Source organism: Triticum aestivum, chromosome 2B (genome assembly GCF_018294505.1).
Source record: "Triticum aestivum cultivar Chinese Spring chromosome 2B, IWGSC CS RefSeq v2.1, whole genome shotgun sequence".
In the NCBI taxonomy this organism is placed as follows: domain Eukaryota; kingdom Viridiplantae; phylum Streptophyta; class Magnoliopsida; order Poales; family Poaceae; genus Triticum; species Triticum aestivum.
Window position 1 is genome coordinate 607,376,097 of NC_057798.1, and position 14,208 is coordinate 607,390,304.

Here is a 14,208-nt window from a genome sequence, read left to right on the forward strand (position 1 = left end):
GATGCCTCCCGCTCCGGTGATCGCGGCGGAGTGGCGCACCAGTTCACGCCCACGCCGGCGGCCATCTCCGGAGCAGTGCAGGACCAGCCCCACCCCTGGCCCAGCAGCTCCTGGAACGCGGCCGGCGGCTCCTCCTCCATCGCCTCCTCCGTGACGGCCGCCATCTGCAGCTCCGGGAAGGTGACGTCGCCGGCGGCGGAGAGTGCCATGGCCTCCTCCAGGCCGTCCCATTGCCGCTCGTCGTGCGTGTTCATGGAATCCTCCATGACACGCTGCACGAGCCGGGCCTCCTCCTCCGCTGTCATGCGAAGAGGTGGAGGTGGTGACGGAGACGGGGAAGGCGACGGTGTGGGCGTGAGGCCGCGCACCCGCGTACGCCCGCGCCCTCCCGACGTGGCCGCCGCGGCCCCGAGACCGTGCCGGGGAAGTAGGACGCGCGGCGCGTGTCGTGCTCGTCCTGGAGCCAGGTGTCCCAGAGCTCGGAGTCGGGGGCATACCTGTGGTCGTAGTACAGGTCGTCGGGGAGGAGGCGGCGGTGGTGTGCGATCTCATCGCGCCGGGCACGGCCGCTCGCCGGCACCGGCGGGATGGGGACCCGGTCCACGGAGAGGTGTCATCCGTTGGGGAGGTGGACGTCGCTCCACGGGACCGGCGTCCTCGTCTCCCAGCACCTCCGGCACACGTCCGCGCAGAGGTACTGCCGGTCACGCTCGTCGGCGGGCCTAGGGGCAATGGTGAAGGGGGCCGGCGCGGGGGCTCGAGAGGAGCGCGGCGGTGACGCGGGCTCCTCCTTCTTCACGGATCCGCGACGGCGGCCCGAGGAGGAGCCGGCCTCGCGGTCGTGCTTCCCCTTGCGGTTCCAGAACCCCATGGCTGCGGCCGGCCGGCGAGGTCGAGGACAGGGAGCGGCTAGGGTTTGGTCGTGTCGGCTTTCGAGGGGGCAGAGAGGGGCCGGAGTGGGGAAGTGGAGATGGGGACGACGACCGGTCTACGGGCCTCACTTAAGAAGGACCGCGACCGTTCGATGGCCGGATGACAGGTGGGGCCACCCGCCCGTGCGCATTTATGTTGGCAGATGGGAGGTAGGTGGCCGCCTGCGACGCGGCCCCGGCGCGGATGAGCGCGCGTCCGTTTACCGTCCGCCGTGACCCAAACACAGGCGCAAGTTTGCGCTCGAAATGGGTCGGCCCGGACACCAAACGAACAAGATGGGTCCAGGCCGTCGCGTGCTGGGCAGCCTGATTTGTCTGTTTTGCCTCAAACGGACGGAGCCGTACAAGATAGGGTCGCGCGGTGGAGTTGGCCTAATTTTCATTTTCAGCCAAAAACTATTTCTACACCTCAAGAAAATCTGAAGAAAATATATGCAGACATGTATTTGTAGTATGCACGTACAAATTTTCATGAACACAAGTTTTTTTTAGTGCAACATGTGTTCATATGTTTTTTTTTGAGAAACACCTATAATTTTATTCATACTCATAACAATTACAAGTACACTGGTTCGGATCTAAGATCCAAAAAAATACAAAGAAACTCCTATGACTAAGAATTACAATGAAATCTCTTTGAAACACCTTCTTCGTTGCATCAACCTCTGCTAGAAGAAATACTCCAAATACTTGGTAAAAAGGTTGCAATTGGACTGGAGCAATAATGTTGTCACTTTTTCACCCGCACGAACATTACCAATAATGGTTTTTGAAAGCACCATGAGCCACCCATGCAAAAAGATGGAAAGCCTTGATCGGTGAACGTATTTGGGCCGGGGATAATCCCCTAGAAGTGCGAGACGTCGGATCACAATATCTTTACCATGATGTTGATGAAACACTTCAACTTCACAAAGAATCAAACCAACAGAAAAGTTTGACACACCAACCTAAGCTCATCAGATCCGAATAATCGGATCTGCAAGAACAGAAAACTTTCTAACCTCATGACACCGCCAAAAGAACGAGAGCAAATTTATTCTCACAAAATTCGATGATCACTAAACGATGACGAAAATTGTAGCACTCTGAAGATGCAAGGTTCCCCTACCTCTAGGCGCCAAGATGGCAGCCGGAGGCGAGGGGACCCAAAAATTCCTTACATATGTTCATATGTGATGTACACAAAAAAAACAAATACATAGATTAAAATGGGCTTTTGCATTTTTGTCTTTGTGCCAGATATTTGTCTTTTTTTGTGTGCAGCATGTAAATAATCAAATTAGTTGATAAAACTTTATACACACTTGAATAACATGCATTGTATTCGTAGTTTTTTTGACCATTTTTGAAACTTTTAATTTATTTATTTAGAGAACTTTTAAATTATTTATTTGAAAACACGGACTCGGTGCTTTGTAAGGCCTCTCTCAGGGAAATGGTGGGATGAATGAGCCGCACCTGCACGGACAGGCAAGAGTTGAGTCAATACCATGGTGGGAATTACCAGCGATGGTAGCCGCAACATCATAGGGCGCCAGACGATGCGTTGATTTGTCGCCAGTCGTGTGAGGTTTTCTCGTAGTGTGTTGTGTTGAGCAGAGCACGGGAAAACATACACAAAACCAGGAAATGTGGTATGGATGCAAATTGGGAACCTATAGGGTACCCTCCGACCCTTCTTAGTTCAACAAAATAAATTTAGTTCATTTTGTTGAACTAAAAAGGATCGGAGGGTATCCTCAAGATTTCAAATCAACATACCCAAAACGCGGTGAGTGGCATTGCTCGATAATAACTAATGGACATACAAGCAAACAATCCAACTCTAGGCCTCAGGTGATCACCGTCCCCAAACCCCAGCAAGACCAAGCATTGCTATGCTACGTGGGCTTACCACTACCAGTGCTACAACCCATTACTTCATAATACATTTTTATCTCGGAAAGTATATTCTAAACAACTAAGAAAAATATATATTTTATTTAATAGATTACAGAAACATAGCTTAAATTAGTTTATGAAGGAAAATATATATTGCAGAAACGTAAAATATTCATGTACTTGGATATAACTGTAGATACATTTGAAATGGAGTAATAAATAGGAACCTTTCGGGTTTGATATCAAATTTGAAAAACTATGAAATTCTTGTATTTCAAAAGTGTATATAGTATTAAATAAAAACATCACATATTTGAGAAGAGTTATTCATACACAACTAAATATATGTTCATGTGCTTTTGAAAACAATTCATATATTTGCCCCCCAAAAAAGAACGAAAATATATGAAAACACAACAGAAAATAAAAAACTAAACATAAACAAAGCTAAAAAGTGGAAAAGGAAAATAAAACTAGAAAAAGTGAAAGATCAAAGGAAAACGGAATAAGAAACGAAAAAGCCCAAAATCTAGAACATGGGGCCCTACACACACTTCATGTGAATTGGCTCATATTCTTCGCTCAAGGCACATAATATGATTTGTCATGACAACACATGGTACCTGAAAGAACATGCGGTACCCCCATGTTTGGTTTTGGTAATTGATGACAATCTCTATGGATTAATGGTTGCCTTGAGTTTTTTTGAAGGATTTGTCCATAGGCTTTTCTTGGAGTCCATTTGTTGGTTTCAAGGAGAGTTTGTGATGACCAAGGTGCCATTCAAGGAATTACCTAAAGATTGGTCATGTGAGAGGTTGATCAAGACTAAGTCAAAGAGTGAATCAAGTTGATCAACACACAAAGCGTAGAAGATGTACCGAGAGGGATCAAGCGATCCCATGGTATGGTAAGCATTGTCAATTATGCTTTGTGTACTAACCCATGATCTTCGTGAGAGTTCTTTGTGGGGTTAGGTTGTGGTGTGCAAGTTCAAGTGAAGCATCACGAAGAGATCGAATGATTGAAGCTTGCCGTCCATTGTGGTGACAATGGACTTGCGAAGATGTGCGGAAGTGTGACTCACCCATAGTGGAGTATGGGGGAGCAATCAACTAGTCTTCATCGAGCCAACACAATCAAGAAAGGTGGTCCAACTTGAGGGAGTCAAGATCGTCATCATCTAGCTCAAGTGGACCATGTGCAAGGCAAAGGTTTGCCCTTGATAGGTTTTCCTTTTTACCAGTCTCATGATGGTAGTTGGGAGACCGGGTTTTAGGTTCGATTGTCATACTACCCAAGGGGGGCTCTCGATGAGTAACTTGATCGTATCATTTGTAGAGAGCTCAAACCATTGCATCCTTGCATCATCTTTCTTGGTTCTTGTTTGGTTCTCTTTGTGAGTTTTGGAGCTTATGGTCATCTTGATGACAAGCTCGAGTTCATCGAAAACGGAGTTCACATGCATCTTCTATGATGTTTTCGATGTTGGAGGTTTTGTCGGTTCTTCGCTGTTTTGATGCTCTAGTTGTATTGTATCCAACAATCTTGAGTTTGCTCAATTCGGAGCTCATATGAAGAAGTTATGGCAGTTCTGTTTTTCTCCCTGCAGTAGTACCGCGGTGGCAGCGGTAGTACCGCTTGTAGCGTCAAGCGGTAGTACCGCTCTACTACCGCCTTGATTTTGGGTCTTGCTTTTTCGTGTCGGGTTTAGCAGTAGTTGCACGGCAGTAAGTGTTGGGGAACGTTGCAGAAAATAATTTTTTTTCTATGCTTCACCAAGATCAATCTATGGAGTTCATCTGGCAACGAGAGAGAGGAGTGCATCTACATACCCTTGTAGATCGCGAGCGGAAGCGTTCAAGAGAATGGGGTTGAGGGAGTCGTACTCGTCGTAATCCAAATCACCGATGATCCTAGTGCTGAACAGACAGCACCTCTGCGTTCAACACACGTACGGTTGGGGAAGACGTCTCCTACTTCTTGATCCAGCAAGGGGGAAGGAGATGTTGATGGAGATCCAGCAGCATGACGGCGTGGTGGTGGATGCAGCAGCGATCTCGGCAGGGCTTCACCAAGCACTACGAGAGGGAGAGGTGTTGCGGAGGGAGAGGGAGGCGCCAAGAGCATGGGTGCAGCTGCCCTCCCCCCTCTTTATATAGGGCCCCTAAGGGGGGCGCGCCGGCCCTAGGAGATGCAATCTCCAAGGGGGGGGGGGGGGCGGCCAAGGGGGTGGCTTGCCCCCCAAGCCAAGTGGAGGCGCCCCCACCCCTAGGGTTTCCAACCCTAGGCGCAGGGGGGCCCAAAGGGGGGCGCACCAGCTCACCAGGGGCTGGTTCCCTCCCCACTTCAGCCCATGGGGCCCTCCGGGATAGGTGGCCCCACCCGATGGACCCCCGGGACCCTTCCGGTGGTCCCGGTACAATACCGGTGACCCCCGAAACTTTCTCGGTGGCCAAAACTTGACTTCCTATATAGAATTCTTTACCTCCGGACCATTCCGGAACTCCTCGTGACGTCCGGGATCTCATCCGGGACTCCGAACAACTTTTGGGTTACTGCATACTCATATCTCTACAACCCTAGCGTCACCGAACCTTAAGTGTGTAGACCCTACGGGTTCGGGAGACACGCAGACATGACCGAGACGACTCTCGGTCAATAACCAACAGCGGGATCTGGATACCCATGTTGGCTCCCACATGCTCCTCGATGATCTTATCGGATGAACCACGATGTCGAGGATTCAAGCAACCCCGTATACAATTCCCTTTGTCAATCGGTACGTTACTTGCCCGAGATTCGATCGTCGGTATCCCAATACCTCGTTCAATCTCGTTACTGGCAAGTCACTTTACTCGTACCGTAATGCATGATCCCGTGACCAAACACTTGGTCACTTTGAGATCATTATGATGATGCATTACCGAGTGGGCCTAGAGATACCTCTCCGTCATACGGAGTGACAAATCCTAGTCTCGATCCGTGTCAACCCAACAGATACTTTCGGGGATACCCTTAGTATACCTTTATAGTCATCTAGTTACATTGTGACGTTTGGTACACCCAAAGCACTCCTACGGTATCCGGGAGTTACACGATCTCATGGTCTAAGGAAAAGATACTTGACATTGGAAAAGCTCTAGCAAACGAACTACACGATCTTGTGCTATGCTTAGGATTGGGTCTTGTCCATCACATCATTCTCCTAATGATGTGATCTCGTTATCAATGACATCCAATGTCCATAGTCAGGAAACCATGACTATCAGATGATCAACGAGCTAGTCAACTAGAGGCTCACTAGGGACATGTTGTGGTCTATGTATTCACACATGTATTACGATTTCCAGATAACACAATTATAGCATGAATAATAGACAATTATCATGAACAAGGAAATATAAGAATAATCAATTTATTATTGCCTCTAGGGCATATTTCCAACAATCTCCCACTTGCACTAGAGTCAATAATCTAGTTACATTGTGATGAATCGAACACCCATAGAGTTCTGGTGTTGATCATGTTTTGCTCGCGGAAGAGGTTTAGTCAACGGATCTGCGACATTCAGATCCGTATGCACTTTGCACATATCTATGTCTCCATCTTGAACATTTTCACGAATGGAGTTGAAGCGACACTTGATGTGCCTGGTCTTCTTGTGAAACCTGGGCTCCTTGGCAAGGGCAATAGCTCCAGTGTTGTCACAAAAGAGAGTGATTGGCCCCGACGCATTGGGTACGACTCCTAGGTCGGTGATGAACTCCTTCATCCAGATTGCTTCATGCGCTGCCTCCGAGGCTGCCATGTACTCCACTTCACATGTAGATCCCTCCACGACGCTCTGCTTGCAACTGCACCAGCTTACTGCCCCTCCATTCAAAATATACATGTATCCGGTTTGTGACTTAGAGTCATCCAGATCTGTGTCGAAGCTAGCGTCGACGTAACCCTTTACGACAAGCTCTTCATCACCCCCATAAACGAGAAACATATCCTTAGTCCTCTTCAGGTACTTCAAGATATTCTTGACTGCTGTCCAGTGTTCCTTGCCGGGATTACTTTGGTACCTTCCTACCAAACTTACGGCAAGGTTTACATCAGGTCTGGTACACAGCATGGCATACATAATAGACCCTATGGCTGAGGCATAGGGGATGACACTCATCTCTTCTATATCTTCTGCCGTGGTCGGGCATTGAGCTGAGCTCAATCTCACACCTTGCAATACAGGCAAGAACCCTTTCTTGGAATGATCCATATTGAACTTCTTCAATATCTTATCAAGGTATGTGCTTTGTGAAAGACCTATGAGGCGTCTCGATCTATCCCTATAGATCTTGATGCCTAATATGTAAGCAGCTTCTCCAAGGTCCTTCATTGAAAAACACTTATTCAAGTAGGCCTTAATGTTGTCCAAAAGTTCTATATCATTTCCCATCAAAAGTGTGTCATCCACATATAATATGAGAAATGCTACAGAGCTCCCACTCACTTTCTTGTAAACGCAAGCTTCTCCATAAGTCTGCATAAACCCAAATGCTTTGATCATCTCATCAAAGCAAATGTTCCAACTCCGAGATGCTTGCACCAGCCCATAAATGGATCGCTGGAGCTTGCACACCTTGTTAGCATTCTTAGGATCGACAAAACCTTCCGGCTGCATCATATACAGTTCTTCCTTAAGATAGCCGTTAAGGAATGCCGTTTTGACGTCCATCTGCCATATCTCACAATCATAGTATGCGGCAATTGCTAACATGATTCGGACGTACTTCAGCTTTGCTACGAGAGAGAAAGTCTCATTGTAGTCAACCCCTTGAACTTGCCGATAACCCTTAGCAACAAGTTGAGCTTTATAGATGGTAACATTACCATCCGCGTCCGTCTTCTTCTTAAAGATCCATTTGTTTTCTATCGCTCGCCGATCATCGGGCAAGTCTGTCAAAGTCCATACTTTGTTTTCATACATGGATCCTATCTCGGATTGCATGGCTTCAAGCCATTTGGTGAAATCTGGGCCCGCCATCGCTTCTTCATAGTTCGAAGGTTCACCGTTGTCTAACAACATTATTTCCAGGACAGGGTTGCCATACCACTCTGGTGTGGAACGTCTCCTTGTAGACCTACGAAGTTCAGTAGCAACTTGATCCGAAGTACCTTGATCATCATCGTTAATTTCCTCTCCAGTTGATGTAGGCACCATAGGAACATTTTCCTGAGCTGCACTACTTTCCGGTTCAAGAGGTAGTACTTCATCGAGTTCTACTTTCCTCCCACTTACTCCTTTTGAGAGAAACTCTTTCTCCAGAAAGGACCCGTTCTTGGCAACAAAGATCTTGCCTTCAGATCTAAGGTAGAAGGTATACCCAATGGTTTCCTTAGGGTATCCTATGAAGACGCATTTTTTCGACTTGGGTTCGAGCTTTTCAGGTTGAAGTTTCTTGACATAAGCATCGCATCCCCAAACTTTTAGAAACGACAACTTAGGTTTCTTCCCAAACCATAATTCATACGGTGTCGTCTCAACGGATTTAGACGGTGCCCTATTTAAAGTGAATGTAGCTGTCTCTAGAGCGTATCCCCAAAATGATAGTGGTAAATCGGTAAGAGACATCATAGACCGCACCATATCCAATAAAGTGCGATTACGACGTTCGGACACACCGTTACGCTGAGGTGTTCCAGGCGGCGTGAGTTGTGAAACGATTTCACATTTCCTTAAGTGCGTATCAAATTCATGACTTAAATATTCTCCTCCACGATCTGATCGTAAAAACTTTATTTTTCGGTCACGTTGATTCTCTACCTCATTCTGAAATTCCTTGAACTTTTCAAAGGTCTCAGACTTGTGTTTCATCAAGTAGACATACCCATATCTACTTAAGTCATCAGTGAGAGTGAGAACATAACGATAGCCTCTGCGAGCCTCAACGCTCATTGGACCGCACACATCAGTATGTATGATTTCCAATAAGTTGGTTGCTCATTCCATTGTTCTGGAGAACGGAGTCTTGGTCATTTTGCCCATGAGGCATGGTTCGCATATGTCAAATGATTCATGATCGAGAGACTCTAAAAGTCCATCAGCATGGAGCTTCTTCATGCGCTTGACACCAATGTGACCAAGGCGATAGTGCCACAAGTATGTGGGACTATCGTTATCAACCTTACATCTTTTGGTATTCACACTATGAATATGTGTAACATTACATTCGAGATTCATTAAGAATAAACCATTGACCAACGGGGCATGACCATAAAACATATCTCTCATATAAATAGAACAACAATTATTCTCGGATTTAAATGAGTAGCCATCTCGTATTAAACGAGATCCAGATACAATGTTCATGCTCAAAGCTGGCACTAAATAACAATTATTGAGGTTTAAAACTAATCCCGTAGGTAAATGTAGAGGTAGCGTGCCGACGGTGATCACATCGACCTTGGAACCATTCCCGACGCGCATCGTCACCTCGTCCTTCGCCAGTCTCCACTTATTCCGCAGCTCCTGCTTTGAGTTACAAATGTGAGCGACCACACCGATATCAAATACCCAGGAGCTACTACGAGTACTGGTAAGGTACACATCAATTACATGTATATCACATATACCTTTAGTGTTGCCGGCCTTCTTGTCCGCTAAGTATTTGGGGCAGTTCCGCTTCCAGGTACCCTTCCCTTTGCAATAAAAGCACTCAGTCTCAGGCTTGGGTCCATTCTTTGAGTTCTTCCCGGTAACTGGCTTACCAGGCGCGGCAACATCCTTGCCGTCCTTCTTAAAGTTCTTCTTACCCTTGCCTTTCTTGAACTTAGTGGTTTTATTGACCATCAACACTTGATGTTCCTTTTTGATTTCCACCTCCGCTGACTTCAGCATTGAAAATACTTCAGGAATAGTTTTCACCATCCCCTGCATATTGTAGTTCATCACAAAGCTCTTGTAGCTCGGTGGGAGCGACTGAAGGATTCTGTCAATGACCGCCTCGTCCGGGAGGTTAATGTCCAGCTGGGACACGCGGTTGTGCAACCCAGACATTTTGAGTATGTGCTCACTAATAGAACTATTTTCCTCCATATTACAACTATAGAACTTGTTGGAGACTTCATATCTCTCGACCCGCGCATGAGCTTGGAAAACCATTTTCAGCTCTTTGAACATCTCATATGCTCCGTGTTGCTCAAAACGCTTTTGGAGCCCCGGTTCTAAGCTGTAAAGCATGCCGCACTGAACGAGGGAGTAATCATCAGCACGTGATTGCTAAGCGTTCATAACGTCTTGGTTCTCTGGGATGGGTGCTTCACCTAGCGGTCCTTCTAGGACATATGCTTTCTTGGCAGCTATGAGGATGATCCTTAGGTTCCGGACCCAGTCTGTATAGTTGCTGCCATTATCTTTCAACTTGGTTTTCTCTAGGAACGCGTTGAAGTTCAGGTTGACATGAGCGTTGGCCATTTGATCTACAAGACATTTTGCAAAGGTTTTTAGACTAAGTTCTTGATAATTAAGTTCATCTAATCAAATTATTTAATGAACTCCCACTCAGATTAGACATCCCTCTAGTCATCTAAGTGATACATGATCCGAGTCGACTAGGCCGTGTCCGATCATCACGTGAGACGGACTAGTCATCATCGGTGAACATCTCCATGTTGATCGTATCTTACATACGACTCATGTTTGACCTTTCGGTCTCTTGTGTTCCGAGGCCATGTCTGTACATGCTAGGCTCGTCAAGTTAACCTAAGTGTTTTGCATGTGTAAATCTGTCTTACACCCGTTGTATGTGGACGTTGGAATCTATCACACCCGATCATCACGTGGTGCTTCGAAACAACAAACTTTCGCAACGACGCACAGTTAGGGGGAACACTTTATTGAAATTATTATGAGGGATCATCTTATTTACTACCGTCGTTCTAAGTAAACAAGATGCATAAACATGATAAACATCAGATGCAATCAAATAGTGACATGATATGGCCAATATCATATAGCTCCTTTGATCTCCATCTTCGGGACGCCATGAACATCTTCGTCACCGGCATGACACCATGATCTCCATCATCATGTCTCCATGAAGTTGCTCGCCAACTATTACTTCTACTACTATGGCTAATGGTTTAACAATAAAGTAAAGTAATTACATGGCGTTTAATCATTGACACGCAGGTCATTCAATAATTAAGACAACTCCTATGGCTCCTGCCGGTTGTCATACTCATCGACATATAAGTCGTGATTCCTATTACAAGAACATGATCTCATACATCACATATATATCATTCATCACAACTTTTGGCCATATCACATCACATAGCATACCCTGCAAAAACAAGTTAGACGTCCTCTAATTATTGTTTGCATGTTTTTTACGTGGCTGTAATAGGGTTCTAGCAAGAACGTTTTCTTACCTACGTGAAAGCCAGAACGTGATATGCCAATTTCTATTTACCCTTCATAAGGACCCTTTTCATCGAATCCGCTCCAACCAAAGTGGGAGAGACAGACACCCACTAGCCACCTTATGCAACTAGTGCATGTCAGTCAGTGGAACCTGTCTCACGTAAGCGTACGTGTAAGGTCGGTCCGGGCCGCTTCATCCCATGATGCCACCGAAGCAAAATAAGACTAGTAGTGGCAAGAAGATTGACAACATCTACGCCCACAACAAATTTGTGTTCTACTCGTGCATAGAAACTACGCATAGACCTAGCTCATGATGCCACTGTTGGGGAACGTTGCAGAAAATAAATTTTTTTCTACGCTTCACCAAGATCAATCTATGGAGTTCATCTAGCAACGAGAGAGATGAGTGCATCTACATACCCTTGTAGATCGCGAGCAGAAGCGTTCAAGAGAACGGGGTTGAGGGAGTCGTACTCGTCGTGATCCAAATCACCGATGATCCTAGTGCTGAACGGACAACACCTATGCATTCAACACACGTACGGTTGGGGAAGACGTCTCCTCCTTCTTGATCCAACAAGGGGGAAGGAGAGGTTGATGGAGATCCAGCAGCACGACGGCATGGTGGTGGATGCAGCAGCGATCTCGGCAGGGCTTCGCCAAGCACTACGAGAGGGAGAGGTGTTGCGGAGGGAGAGGGAGGCGCCAAGAGCATGGGTGCGGCTGCCCTTCCTCCCCCCTCTTTATATAGGGCCCCTAAGGGGGGATGCCGTCCCTAGGAGATGCAATCTCCAAGGGGGGGCACCGTCCCTAGGAGATGCAATCTCCAAGGGGGGGGGGGCGGCCAAGGGGGTGGCTTGCCCCCCAAGCCAAGTGGAGGCGCCCCCACCCCTAGGGTTTCCAACCCTAGGCGCAGGGGGGCCCAAAGGGGGGGGGGGCGCACCAGCCCACCAGGGGCTGGTTCCCTCCCCACTTCAGCCCATGGGGCCCTCCGGAATAGGTGGCCCCACCCGGTGGACCCTCGGGACCCTTCCGGTGGTCCCGGTACAATACCGGTGACCCCCGAAACTTTCCTGATGGCCAAAACTTGACTTATGTTGGTGTTCTGGGAACGGGGGTCCCCAGACTTGCCTGCCTGTGGCCTGCGGCATGGCTCAAGCGGCGGCCCAGTACGGCCCATCTTCATCAGCACGAGCTCAAGACCCTCGCGAGGGGCCAAGCCTCGCGTGGTGGACGACAAGAAACCTCCTCAGGCACGGCCTCGTCAGGCTGGCTTGCGAGGAGGTGGAGAGATCAAGGTGGGGTACCTCATGAGGTGCCCATGGCGCAAGCCATGACGACCAAGGGCGCCAGGCGGGCGCCAGTCCGCGTAGTGTCCTTCTTTCCTCTTTGGTGCAAAGGGGGCAAGCGCAGGCGAGAGCATCAAGCAAATGCATCCATTTCGTTGCAACAAGACCAAGACCAATAGAACGGCAGGATGGAGGTCATCGTGGAGCCCAAGCCGGCGTCACCACCAGAGCCTTTAGCAGGCGAGGACCAACTTTAGTCAGGATAAGTGTACTAGATGTTCCCCTTCAAAATGGCCAATGGTTAGCGCCCTTCCCGCTCAATATTTGGGAAGAGGCCCAGGGCCTTTGCCTATAAATAGGACTAGCCACTCCCAGGGTAGAGGCATCGATCCAGAGAGCGACTGAACTCCCCCTAGAAGTTCATCGCACCAGCCAAGAATAGACCCTCGCGAGGTTGTTCTTACTTGTATTGTTCATCATCAGCCCAAGAGGCAATCCACCACACCACACACCGGAGTAGGTTATTACACCACAATGGTGGCCTGAACCAGTATAAACTATGTGTCTCTTGTGTTGTTCCCTTGATTACTTAGATCACAGTGAGGCGGTGAGGTGCAGGTAGGCAGAAGGCGAAATCTCCGTGCGCACCCCAGTGTTCGAATCTATAGGGTCCGCCGGAACCCCAAATCCGACATTTGGCGCGCCAGGTAGGGGTGCGCCGGAGCTTCTCCTTCCGCCGACCCGCTCTCCACCGACACCACGACTCGCCCTGCGATGAGCGGCGCGCCGTCCGCTCCGGTCGTTGCCGCTAGCGCGGGGGCCAGGGGGCTCTGAGCCTTGGCCCCAGCATTGCGACAGGCGCGGTGGCCGGACAAGTCACTGACGGCTTCCGTGGCCCCTTGGGAAGAGCTACGCAACCTCTTCCTCGCCAGGCACGCTGCGCCGGCGCCCCCGGTCATCGCGGCCCTCCTGGGCGGCTCGCAGGCGCCACCTTCGGGCCGCCACGTCAAGCCATTCGTCCGCCAGGTCGGTGCCGCCTCCACACGGCAGGGGGCTCCCTCAGGTCGGTCGGTGCACAAGGCCGATCTGGCCTTCAGCTCGAAGGACCACCCCTCCAACTCGGCCTGCTCGGGCGCGCTCCCGATGTTGTGTACTCCCACCATCTGCCAGGTGGCCGTCACCAGGACTCTCATTGACGGCGGCTTGGGCCTCAGCTTGCTCTCGATTGAAGCCTTCAGCCTCCTTCACATACCACCGGAGCGGCTTCGGCCCAGCCGGCCCTTCTTGGGCGTCGGGGGAGGGTCCTCCAGCTCCCTGGGGCAGATCTGTCTCCCGGTAACCTTCGGCACCTACGACAACTTCCGCACAGAGCTAATCGACTTCGACATCGCCCCCATCGGCCTTTCATACAACGCCATCCTCGGCTCCCCGGCGCTGGCCCGATTCATGGCTGCGACTCACCCGACGTACAACCTCATGAAAATGCCCGGGAGCAGTGGCGTCCTCACCATGTGCGGAAACGCCGGGGATGCGTTGCAAGTGCTCAAGCTCACCATCAAGGCGGCGGCGGCGGCGCAGCCTGCCGACTCGGACGCCCCTGAGCCCAAGGGGGTTACGCCGGCCAAGAAGAAGCAGTTGTTCACCCAAGACAAGGCAGAAACCAAGCAAATGCTGGTTGACGAGGACG